The 12,176-nt window shown below is 45.0% G+C and overlaps 1 protein-coding gene across 1 annotated transcript in view; it reads right to left on the reverse strand.

Moving 5' to 3' along the window:
* Positions 1-253: 253 nt before the first annotated feature.
* The window catches only part of C12H8orf48 (chromosome 12 C8orf48 homolog), a 97,586-nt gene continuing 85,663 nt past the window's right edge, over positions 254-12,176 (reverse strand). The window contains exons 11-13 of the mRNA XM_051630572.1: positions 11,322-11,408; positions 10,103-10,173; positions 254-7,020 (exon numbers count right to left, since the gene is read on the reverse strand). The gene's annotated coding sequence lies outside the window, so the exon portion shown is untranslated. The remainder of the gene's footprint in view (positions 7,021-10,102; positions 10,174-11,321; positions 11,409-12,176) is intronic.

Consider the following 12,176-nt stretch of genomic DNA (forward strand, 5'->3'; position numbering starts at 1 on the left):
TTTTTTTTCAGCATCTGGTGAAGACAGGGATGGGGGGGAGGCGGGAATGGCGAGCACCTGGCCTAGCGCAAGCCGCCCTGCGCCGGCTGCAGCTGGCGAGGTTGTGAAATGTCGAGCTGGGGAGTAGCCTGGCAGAAAGGAAAAAGCACCGGGAGAAGCCAAAGAGGAGGCTGAGGGCTGCGGGGAGCCTCAGCCCTGCTGTAAGACACAACCTGGCATGGCCTTGGGGATAAAGAAATGTGTTACTACAGTCCACTGAGAACAGGTGCTTTTAATTACCATCTGTGAAGTTAAAAAATTGCAAAAAAAATCGCTGAGAACAAATGTGAAGGAAACTAGGCTTCAGTAAGAGAGCAATGTGGCTCTGAGTAAGATGAAGTGGTTACATCAGTCATGGTGAAGGTTTGGAAACCTGCTCTCCTGACAGCATAGCCTGGCTGGCTTTGCCAGGTGATCCTCTGAGAAGGGATAGCTAAGAAGCTGCCTGGCCCAGCAGATTCGTGTTGGTAGTTTTCTTGAGGCAAGCAGTGTGAAAGAGGTATCAAAAAGCAACAAGTTGGAAACGGAGGGAAGATGAAGTCCTGTCCCTCTTCTGGGTAGTGAGAGATTGCAGAACTGTGGGATAAATGTGTGTATAACCTTTCTTAGGATCAGCTGCCATGGCTGAAGTTAAACAGCATATTGTAAACAAAAAAAATAAAAAGAGAATCAGCAAGACATGGATCTGACTCAAAGCTGCCTTCACCTCCAAGCAATAGAAATCCTGCTTCTAAGGATAAATGGCTTTCCTCGGTATTGTCTGTGGTAGTTAACAGATTCCCAGCATCTCTGTATGTAACAGAAAAGTAGACATATATAAACAACTGTATATACATACAAAATACCATTTTTTTGAACCTCAGGCAGATGAGTTCGGTCCTCACACACTTTCCACAGCAGGCTGTATGTGAGCAGACTGCATCCCCCCAGGTTTTCAGCACGGGGGCTGCGAGGACAGCACCTGCATCCATCCTTGCCTTGAAGGAGCAGAAAACTACCCTCAGCGGAAGCCAGAGGTCCCTCAGATACAGGGAATGCGAAGTGCTGCCTGTACGTGGTACCTCCTCACGCAGCCAGCTGGTGACAAAGAGATATTTTGTTACCGAGACCATGTCGAGTAAATGGCAAAAACGTGCGACTACAGCGTTCCTGTCATGCGGAAAAGAGCAGCAGCCGTTAGACCTTGTGAGGGGGGCAGCTGATCTGAGAGGGGCTTTTCTAAGTCAGGAAGAAGAGGCAGCACAGAAAGGAGCACACTTTGGAGGTCAAAACCCTGCTCTACAAAAAGGAGCTTGCTCTTCCGCACAGCCGAGCAGAACCTGACTCGGATGCATCCCAGCAGCATGTAAAAAGTGGCATTTAGGGATTTTTAATGAAAATGTCCATTTTCCGTAAGGCATCTGGTGTTGTAGGGACTGTTCCTGCCCAGCAGACTGCAGCATTACTTACTGTGTGGCCACTTGCTGATGTAGGTGTGACCCCAAGTCCCTGCTGTTTTGGAGCTGAGTCCTTACTCTTTAGAGCAAAATCCAGAGCACAACAGCCATGTAACACATCAGTTGTGACGGTCCTGTGCATCTAAACCACAAATAACAGTGGAGCCTGCAGACTACAAGGAAACCTCTGGAATGATTTACAGCCTGGTGTTGTTAATACGGCAGGCAGAAACTGTTTGGAGGGACCAGAACAGCAGAAGGGGAGGTGTTCCTTTGGTGATCTGTCACCCTGACCACTATTACTAGCAGTAACACCATGAGAAACAGGGTGACTCTTTCTTGGAGAAGACAGAGGCAGCTGTAAGTTGGATCTATTTGATTTTACTACTTCAGTCAGTTTAATTTTTGTCTTCTCTTGAACCTACAAGTATTGTCTCTTGGCCTTTTCACACATGTAATCTGGTAACGACAGAATCAGGGTGATGTGCTCTAGGTGATCCTGCTCTAGCAGGGGGGTTGGACTAGATGATCTTTCGAGGTCCCTTTCAACCCATACGATTCTGTGATTCTGTGAAAGCAAAGCTAAGCCAGGAACAGTCAACAATATCCATGTGGTCAGAATGGCTTATTTAGTCCTGTGTGCTAGCCTAGGGAGAGAGGAATAACAAATTGTTATCCAGGTAACTGAAGACTGTTGCCCAGACTGGGGCACCTTCTGGAGGACTTTCTGGTGATTCCAAGGGTCCCCTAAATTGTATTTCTGTTCCATTATTTTACCCAGTTCATCAGAAAAACCTGTTCACCTATCCTCTCCCCTCTTACCTGTCACCATTTGTTATCGTTGGTTCCATCTCTGTAGCAAACAGCTAAACTTTGCATTTAACTTAAATGAGCTACTGTAACATTTAAGCATCACTTTTTACCAGCTTCTTTTTTCTTTTCCTTAAAGGAAAGATCTTATTACACCCCTTGCTGTAACACATTGCAGTTAAAACTTTTGGAAAATGGTAAATTCAGTGTGTAGGCTTTGGTTATTAGCTAGCTGTAATACCTCACTATACCCTTGTTTATTGGAGTTATTTTTGTTCTGGGTCAGTCATATTATTGCTTGGAATAATTCTAATAGGGAGAAAGTGAAACTTGTGTGTGATTCACTGCAATGCATTATTGAGCACCTGGTAAACACCCAGCACATGGCTCCTCCTGAGCTCCTCACCCACAGTGCAGCTTCTTCATGACATCCTTAGGTGTCACTGGGACAAGCCCCTCAACAAGGGCTTCCTGGCATTAGTTATGTCAATCTATAGGAAAAGGTAGGCAAAGTCTATTCTTGTTACTCATGTTTATTTGTAAAATTACAGACTTGGTTATCAAGGGTTCAGGTTCCCCCTTCTTTGCTGAGGAACAAAAGACTTATCAGCCAAATCCATCACATGTTACTGGTTGGAAAGTGCAAGCTCTTCCCCATGTCAGTGCTAGCACTGTACCTTGGTAAACCCTGGAAGAATATGACATAAATAGGAAGGAAATGTCTGTAAAATACTGTCTGACATGCAGTGTGCTGTCAGCATGCCTCACCTGCAGCTCTGCAGCTGTGGGTCTGGCATCACCTGACCTGTGGATGGAGACAGCTTTGTCCAAGCAAGCTTTCATCTCAAAAACCCCTTTGGTGTGTTCCCTCCCATTAAAAAACAAACAAACAAACAAACAAACAACAACAAAAAACCAAATTGGATTAGTTGCCTAAGTCAGGATTACTCCTAAAAAATCATGTTCAGAGCAATTGTGTCTTAACAAGTCGGGGTGAAATGAGAAACTAATGAATTCAGCACTTCTGCTACTGGCATTCCCCCACATCCCCTCACATTCCTCACAGAGGAAAAGCACTGCAGAGGAGATGGATGCAGCAGGAGCAGGTGCTGGGGGTGAGTCCCTGTCTCAGCAGCTGTGCCTCCTCTCTTGAGAGCTGCACATTTGGAGCCAGAAGGGGCGACAGGACTTGCACACAGAGGAAGCTTCTCTGGCTTCTGTGTGTTCTTGTGTTGACACATGTCCACAGACCCTGCAGAAGCACTCCCAGCACTTCTGGGCTCTTGCTCATTACAGCAAGTATTAAAAAGAAAAAAACCCAAAACCAAACCCCTGAACTGTCAGACACAAGAAGTATTTGCCTGGGCCCAGTGTCAGCTTTCCGGCAGGGCGGTGGGATTAATGGCTGCTGGCAGGCTGCATGGCTTAGCTGGGCGATGCGCTGGGAAGACAGACAGCTCCAGCCAGCTCAGAGACATCATTCACACCAGATGCTGTTGCTCTGGGCTTTCTTCCTCTCCCCTGGTGTGATAATCGTCCTGATTTACTACTGAAGATGCAGCAGCACCCTCTTTCCAAGCAATGTGCTGTCTTCACAGCCTGCCTGCCTTCTCAATACTCTCCATCCCTCCCATCTCTGAAAGAGCAATGGTGTGAGGTGGAGGAGACATTCAGGGCCAGTGACAAAGCTCACTCAGCTTTTGGTGTGCCACAGCAGAGATACCAACAGCAGCTGGGTTTTCACGTCACACTCTGTACATCCAGCCCTTCACACAGAGAGGATGAGCCTGTAACACAAATGACACCACCTTCTCTCCCACTCAATTCTGTCATCTCTGCCTCCACACAGACACATGGTCAAACAGACTCCAAAGCTGAGCCCCAGTCACTCAGGACTTGCATCTTGCTACTTGCCCCATCAGCTAAATCAAATCCTGATGCACAGAGCACTTGATGGGTCATGCAGATTGACTCACTCCTGCCTGGTGTGAAGCTCATCTCATTGATTTGCTGGGCAGGGTCCCTGGGACCCCTCTGGTCTATCACTGATCATCATGCCCAGGCCAGGAAACAAGCCAAGCTTTCAGCATCATGAAGTTACCAAAGGGTAATCCAAAGCGTCACCCAGAATGACTATTCTGTCAGACAAATCCAGTTCCAGATCCATTTACACTGTTCTTAAGGCAGGGAGGACTGTGGGCTAAGTTGAGGCTGGTGGAGCCTTTCAGTAGGAAAACAGGGTGACCTCTGGCACCTGGTAAGGGACATAAAGCCTGAGAGCATCCAAGATGAAAAGCAACTTGATCTCCACTTGCTGAAATTCCTTCCCAAGCATGAATCTCTCGGGATTCATTCATGTCACTGGGTAGGATTTTGGGTTCAGGTAAATTTAAGCTAATTGCTTCCTCTGGCAGTTTGTTTCTCTCCCTAAACTCAGGTTGTTAAGAGGGTTGGAATGAAATTTAAGATACAGCTTTTGTAGACAGCTCATTATGAGGAAACAAGAAATACAGGCATCCTGAGCCATCTGAAAGTGGGAAAAGCAGGCACATTTTTACTAAATTATTAGTTGTAATTACCAAATAGTCACAGTGCCTTAAGTGCAGGGCGGCAGCCCAGCCTTTTGTTCAAGAAAGGCTGCTTGGGTGGGAGACCAGAATGGGAGCCACGTAGCAAAGCTCACCTGCAACACAACATAACACACCTGAAAACCCTGGCTCCAGAACCTGCAACTGTCCTGCAGAGATGTGTTGGGACACCCTGCCTACACAGGAACCTTGCTGCAACCATCTGCTTTTGTCACCTCAGGAGGGAATTTCTAAAATTCATGCAATTGCACCTTGAAACTACTGGGGAGCAAAGGGTACTGCAAGATCCTGCTTATCCAGTCTCTGCTCTGAGAAAACACCACGTAACTGCTCTGGGCCCTGCACTCACTACCAGCAGGCTGCAGGTGGATGCAAGGTGCTTGGTTTTCATCCATGAAGCACCGAGTTCTTTAGAAACAGCAGGTGCCCTTTCCCTGTGCCAAAATGCTGCAGCTGAGACCAGAGAGAGGAATGAGTTTGGAGTATTGTTCATATGAGGAGTGAGCTGATGGCAGAGAATTCTTCATGAAGCTGCCACAAATTCCTAACTATATCGACTAAAGCCAGAAGTCCCTTTGTGTGCTAGAATACTCATCAATATATCACCAGTTGTAGGGAAGCATGGCCTTAGAAAAAAACCATAGCAAATATTCCAACATCAACAGCTCTGTTACATATTTTACTGTGTGGCACAGGCCTTTCAACACCTTCAGAACTTGCACCGCCACCGGTTAAATCACAGTTACATTTGCACTGTTGTTGGTTGGGCCAGAACCCTGCCTGAGTTTGAAACTGTCTCACATCCAAACTGCTGAGGGTGTAAATATGGTCTAGCGTGCTCCCCAGCTGCCAGATTCCTCGTGCTGAACAGCCCCTGTAGTGGCTGGCACCTGGGAGCCACCTGGGAGCCTGTCTGGATGCGGAGGGAGCTGGTAGGATGTTCCTTAGCTCCAAGTGTCTATTTAGAGCCTTCTCCCTCCCCTCCCTCTTCTAAGGCTTTTTGGCTCTTTGGTGATTTCTTCTCCTGCACCCATTCCCCCTGTCTAACCATCCCCAGCTCTAAAGGCAGGACACTTTCTCTGCTGTCAAAGCCCCTTTAGTCCTTCTGCTAACCCTTCATTGCCATGTTCTTGTCTGCAGCTCACACCACCCACCCTCCAGCCCACTGACTGCTGCACCTTTCTTTTACCCCCAACCAGACAACTGTTGCCCACACCAGCTGTTGTCAAAGGAATATTTTTCAACAAATTGCAGAAAACAGTTTTTCATTCACATTTTTTTGTTGTCATTAGCAGGCAGGAGAAAAAAGTGATCATCTGCCTAAGGGGACAAAGCTGCTAATAAACTGTCCCGTTAAAACAAATTGCCTGGATCTCCTTTCCAAAGCTGGCAGCCCAGCAGTGCTAAACCTCCTATCTGCCCATGCTTGGCTTGTTATGTAATTAAGACAGAGATAGGAATGACAATCTAATTACAATGAAATGTGAATCTGGGCTTGGAACAGCACACCCCTTATATGACCCAGGAGATCCTAAGGGAAGAAAGAGTGTCCAGGATGGAAAAACAGCGACTTCATTCAGTAATGGTTTTTCAAACAAGGTCCATCCTGGAATCTGTTGAGGCAGAAAATAGCATGGAGAAGATCTCCTCTCTCCCGCTCCTTAGCTGGGCAGTGCTCATGCCACCCAAGGGCCACCACACTGTCCCAAGTCTGCTGCTTACCTCCTGTCCTTACCCCTCTCCTCATGTTGAGCACTGAACCAGATTTATTCTGTGCTCGATTCCAGGTTAGGTAAAGGAAGGGAGCTGGCACTGCCAAGATGTGAAAATAATAAACATGATCTGTGCAGTCCTGGACTGAAGTGAGATGAAGACAGCTTAGGCTCAGGATTCTGGAAGCTATGTTTAAAAATAAGAAATAAAAGCAAAGCCTTTCCTGTCAGCTCTCACAGTGCCTCAGGAGAACCAAATGTTTCCTTGGGCAGTAGAAAATGAACAGGTTGTTTTTTCCAGCAGTACTCACGTGGCAGCCCTGTAGGTGGCTCTTGGTGTTATCTCTGCGGATGGCAGGGACTGAGGAAGCTTACAAGTCACTTTCTGATTCCTTTGCACCATCAGATTTCTCTTCAGCTCAGGGCTGAGGTACACTGAGAATAGATCACAGAAGAAAGTTTGATTTCCTGAAGCTGTGGCGAACCTGCCCTGGTGACTGATGGAACTGAAGTATCTTAAGCTACAAAGCTGGTTCAGTTTCAATTCCCTCCGCCCCCCCTTTTTTTTTTCTTCTTTAAAAAATTGGAAAAAAATAAGCTGAACACTAAACCAGCACCATTTCAAGTTTGTCCATCCAAGACTGACAATCCTCTTAGGATTTACTGCCACCCTAGGAAAAAGATCTGACACATTCTATATAGGACACGTATTTTTATGGCCAAGTAATGAGTTGATAGCTGTCTGTCCCCTCAGACAGCCAGAATGCTTTTGTGGCTCTGAGGGACCTTCTTCATTCCAGTCACAGGTATGCCAGGCTGGGGCAGATTAAATGGAAACGCTGTTTTCATCCATGTCAAAACATGTTTTCAGCTTCTGATGGAGCAGGGACGGTCCTGGGTCACATTCAGCCAGGAGTGAGACTGAGGATCCGCTCTGGGCCAGCAGCTGCAGGGGGCATTAGGAGAGAGGACTGGAACCAAATTTATCTTTCCAAGAAATCAGCTCACCATCTTCTAATCAAAACTGGAAACAAGCCTTTGGGTTTGGAAAGGATCACATTAATACATTTCTTGCCACTCTACTCTAGAATAATTTCTAGCCCACAGCTGAGGTGAAGGGTTCCACCCTGCACAAGGCAGTGTCCTGCCAGAACAAATATAGCACCAAATATAATAATGCAAAAGTCACATCTTTTAAGGCCTCCATACTCCTTCCCTTGTGTGTAAAATAGATCATGGTGAGGTGCCACCATCTTACCAGCTCGCTTTGAGATGTCCTTGCTGCTTAAACACTTTGGAGCCAGGGTGTGAAAGGTGCCACACAACCTGCCCAGCACTCTGGGGAGGATGAGCTGTCCTGGCTCTGCTCCACAAGGGGAGCAGCTGGATGGAGATAAGGAAGCCCCATTATTTTTCTTCAGCATCCTGAAATCCTGTCCTCATCAGCTCTGTGAATGTGTCTCTCTGGAAGGCCTGCAGGAGCTCTGCTTTTTTTGCGGAGGGTGGAGGGAGAGGGCTGGGTTTTCATGGAACTGTGCAATGCAAAATGAGTTCTGATATTCCAAGATTTTAGTGGGATAATTTGCAGTGATATTTAACCTTTTCAGACCAAGGGATTTACATCTGCTTACACAAGCAATAGATTCTGATCTTGGTCTCCCTGAAATCAGAATTACTCTAATGAACACCAACATGTTTGTGGATCCACTTTGCTGCCAGAGCCTCACTGTTCACAGGAGCAGAGCCTCAGTGCTCTGTATAAACCATCTTCCATGGTAGAGTAAAAGTGAATTAAGGGGAGGCAGTTTCCATCTCAGTTATAAGGAGAACAAAGGACTAAAATGCCTGTTGCTAGTACATAAAAGCTGCAATTACAAGCTCATTATTTAAGCAGTGTGTTTCTGATGCTTAATCTTCCTGGATTCATTCAGACACTTAGAAATCTCTCTGAAAGGATCCTCAAACACTCAGCAGGTCTGAGGCATTCTGAATATTTTATTCTACATTCCTCAGAACAGATTTAAATAAATTATATTAAAACCTCTGTATTTTAATAATTGTAAAACCTGCAGGGGAAGAAGTAAAACCACTTTCCACTTAAAATGAGTTTACCAACATCACTCGCAGTGTTTAGAAAAAGCCAACAACAATAAAACCACACAAACACTCTCCCCCTTTGATTTTATGAACAATTTACTTTTTTAGCATTTTTAATTTATTTTTTTTTTCCTGATTTAGCATGGTAATGATATGGAGATGAAATTAGCAGAAGTACTAAAACAACAACATTATTTTCTGGGTTCTTTCTGAGCTAATGGCTTAAGGCTCTGAAGCAGTTTTTATGTTGGGCAAGATGGAGCCTGGCTTCCAAAAGCACAATTTCTTCAGTAGATTAAGCAGTTTGTACCTGTTGGTGATGAATTAAGCTCCTTATTTATTGCTCTTACAGGAACTTTGTTCCATTGAATTAGAGTTGGTGCTCTTGTGATCAATGAAATGTGCCATACTCAACCCTCCTGCTAGGTTCCCTCTTCTCTCCATTATCCTGCCAAGCCATTTAGTTCTTTCTTAGTCCATAAATTGCTACAGAATTAGAATTACATTGCTGAAGAAATTACTTATAGAGTACAGGCAATATTATATGGGGCCCAATTAAGATATCCTCCTGAACGGAGCACAACAGCTCTATTCAACCAAATAAAAGTGATCCATCAGTTCTTTTCAGGCTCTTTGGGCCAAGTTCTGTTACCTGAGTGTAAAACCAGAATGTGCTTGCTGACCACCCTGAATGCCCAACATTTTACTCTAATGAGGCCAAGAGCAGAATCTGGCTGCTAGCCTTTGTCAGATAACTCACATTTACAGTGTTCTCCCATTGCTTATTCTGAGATTATGTGGGACTTGCCCAACCCTTGCTGGCTGCCTCACAAGGTTGCCCAAAAAGCACAACGAAACAAACTGGCTGTGTCACTCCAAGAAACTGCACAGCTTTTGCTTCTGAACTCACAGTGTGGCCCTGACCTGATGGCTGGTATTGCAGCCCTGAGTCTGACAGCTGGCTAACAGTGACTGCAGGTGGGCTATTAAACAACCAGCAGTAACAGAATTAGTGCATTTGTCTTCTTTCAGCCCTTTCTGGGAAGATGCTGGGTTTGAAATGAGGGCAGTGGGAGAGGAAAGGGCACAAAAAGCAGCGCCTTGTGCTCCCCACAGCCGTGGTGCACCTGGGCTGCTGCCCCTCCTGACACACATGGTGACCTTTTAGCTTGAACAGTAACATGGGTCTCTCCTGCTCCCTAACACTGCACACTACTGAATTTAACAGTCTGCTGCATACTTCTAAAACTCTTATCAACAGGGGGAACTCTGAAGGATTTCAGTTGCTAGTGGGACTCCATGGCTTGGCCAAAGGCACTACAGCAGTTGGGATGTTTCCATGGCACTGTAACAAGGGGAATATAAAGTTAAGGTTTAACCTTCTGAGAACAGACTTCTCCTGTCTCAGTGGTTTACTCACCTAAGGCTGACCATGCTGCAACTCATCCCTGCAGCCACCTCACACCAGGATCCAGCAGGTCTTGTGCAGTCCTGGAATGGAAATTCCCTTGTTTAAAATGCATAAACTGTGATAAATTGATAAGAGTTTGTTAGCTTCATTTTCCAGGAAAGCTAAACCTCTAATTGTTTTATAGGGCAATGAAAATCATCACTGCCTGAGACACAAATGAGGATCTGAGCAATGTCATACAATACATGTCTAATTGTCCAGGGAGCTGCTTCAAGCATGGTGGGAAGTGGGTTCCCAGTTAAGCATTCCAGGCAGGCTGGAATACATCCTTGCTTGTGTTAGACAGAGATGCCCTGTGTACCTTAAAACTCACTCTCATGCACCTGCCATCTCATGTGGCCATATCAAGTAATTTAGTTGGGAAAAAGTGGGTTTGGCACATATTTCTCTTCTCTCTTTTTGCTTATTTTCCTTTTGTTTCTCAACAATGGCCAGATAATAATGGTAAAATGTGTGTGACTATATCTCAGAGGAAAGAAAAAAGAAGAGTCTGTGATATATTTTCCCATTTTTCCTAAAAGGGGATGTTTGTGTCTGTTTGTCCCTTGCAAGCAACCCTAGAGTATATTTAGATAGAAGCAAGTAAAAGGGAAGGCTCTAAATAGCTTCAGCTTCAGACATATGAGATGAACAAATGGAAGAAATAACAATTTGCCAAAAGATAATTAAGATATATAACAGTCTGTCAGAGAAAAGAAAAGAAAAAAAAAAAAGAAAAAGATGAGTAGGCTGCAGTAAATACATCATGAGATGGCTCCAGTACAGTATTCCTTCAGTTCTCTCCTCATCTGGGGACAAGGACTCCTTGAGAGAACCCAGCACTGCATTCAAATTAAAAACAACAGCTGCCACCTTCTAGAACTTGGCCAATAAATTAATAACTCTGCAGGGCAGGGGTGCAAAAACACCCCTGAGCACACTCTGGGGCTTGACTTGCTAACGATGTTCCAGAGGAGGACAGTGAAGCTCAGTCAGTTGTTAAATGGATCTGCACACTCAACACAGGACAGCAAAGAGCCTGGTGACAAACCACACCGTGCTTCTTGCTGCTCCTTCTGCTCAGCAGGCAAGGGCTGGTCAAGGTCTCCAAAGAAACAGCTGGTCTCTGGGAATCCCTGACAAGTAAAGATTGTCATGGATCACTTGTGGCTTTAATAGCAGTACATACCCCAGGAACATTGCTGCTTCTTCACTGCTTCTGTTGATAAAGGGTAAAACAGGAGTCCACATCCACTGAAGCTGAGCCGCATAAAACCTGAAGAGGAACAACCTGAATCACTTACCTCTTTCTTCTCCCTAGCACTAATAGTGGTTAATCTGCGTTTTATAGTCATTAACATGCACATGGGCTGTTACTGCAGCTCAGCTAACAGGAAATAATTTGCTAAGCCACTTCATTTCTTTTGATCACATCCTAATACATTTGGTTAGTTTCCCTTTGTATTTATAGTTTGCTTCATTCTTGGCTTTTCAGGTACCAGTCAATTATGACCTTGTTTGGTTCATGTTTTCCACTTAAATAAGGGAATATTTTAACCTTTCCATCCCCTCTCAGCCCATTTTTGTCTACCAAAATAGACTTCAGCCTGGCCCACTTCCAAATGATCTTTAATCAGGGAGTTGAAGTGTGTTCTGCAGGAAAAACCCTGATGAATCCTGCATTATAGGTATGTTAAGTACAACCCACAGGACAAAACTTATGTTTTAAGGTTAGTTCATGGCACATTTTCTTTGCTTCAGAAGAGCTAGATGTACCTGGACAACTTTAAACTTCTACCTAAGTAAAGAATGAACTGAAGAATAAACTAGAATAAACTGGTTTGATTTATTGGGTCAGTTTTAGTCTGGGATATTGTAAGATACAGGATTTCCTGAGTGCAAAGTAGCTTCAGGACTGGAGATCATGATAGACCAAGCCCCGTTCTAGCTTGGCATCGTGACACCAGCACAACAGACCCACAGGCCCATTACTATAGATGGATAAATAGACCCATCAAGAAGGTGTTTGAGACCAATTTGTTTG

The sequence above is a fragment of the Apus apus genome, chromosome 12 (genome assembly GCF_020740795.1).
Source record: "Apus apus isolate bApuApu2 chromosome 12, bApuApu2.pri.cur, whole genome shotgun sequence".
Lineage (NCBI taxonomy): Eukaryota > Metazoa > Chordata > Aves > Apodiformes > Apodidae > Apus > Apus apus.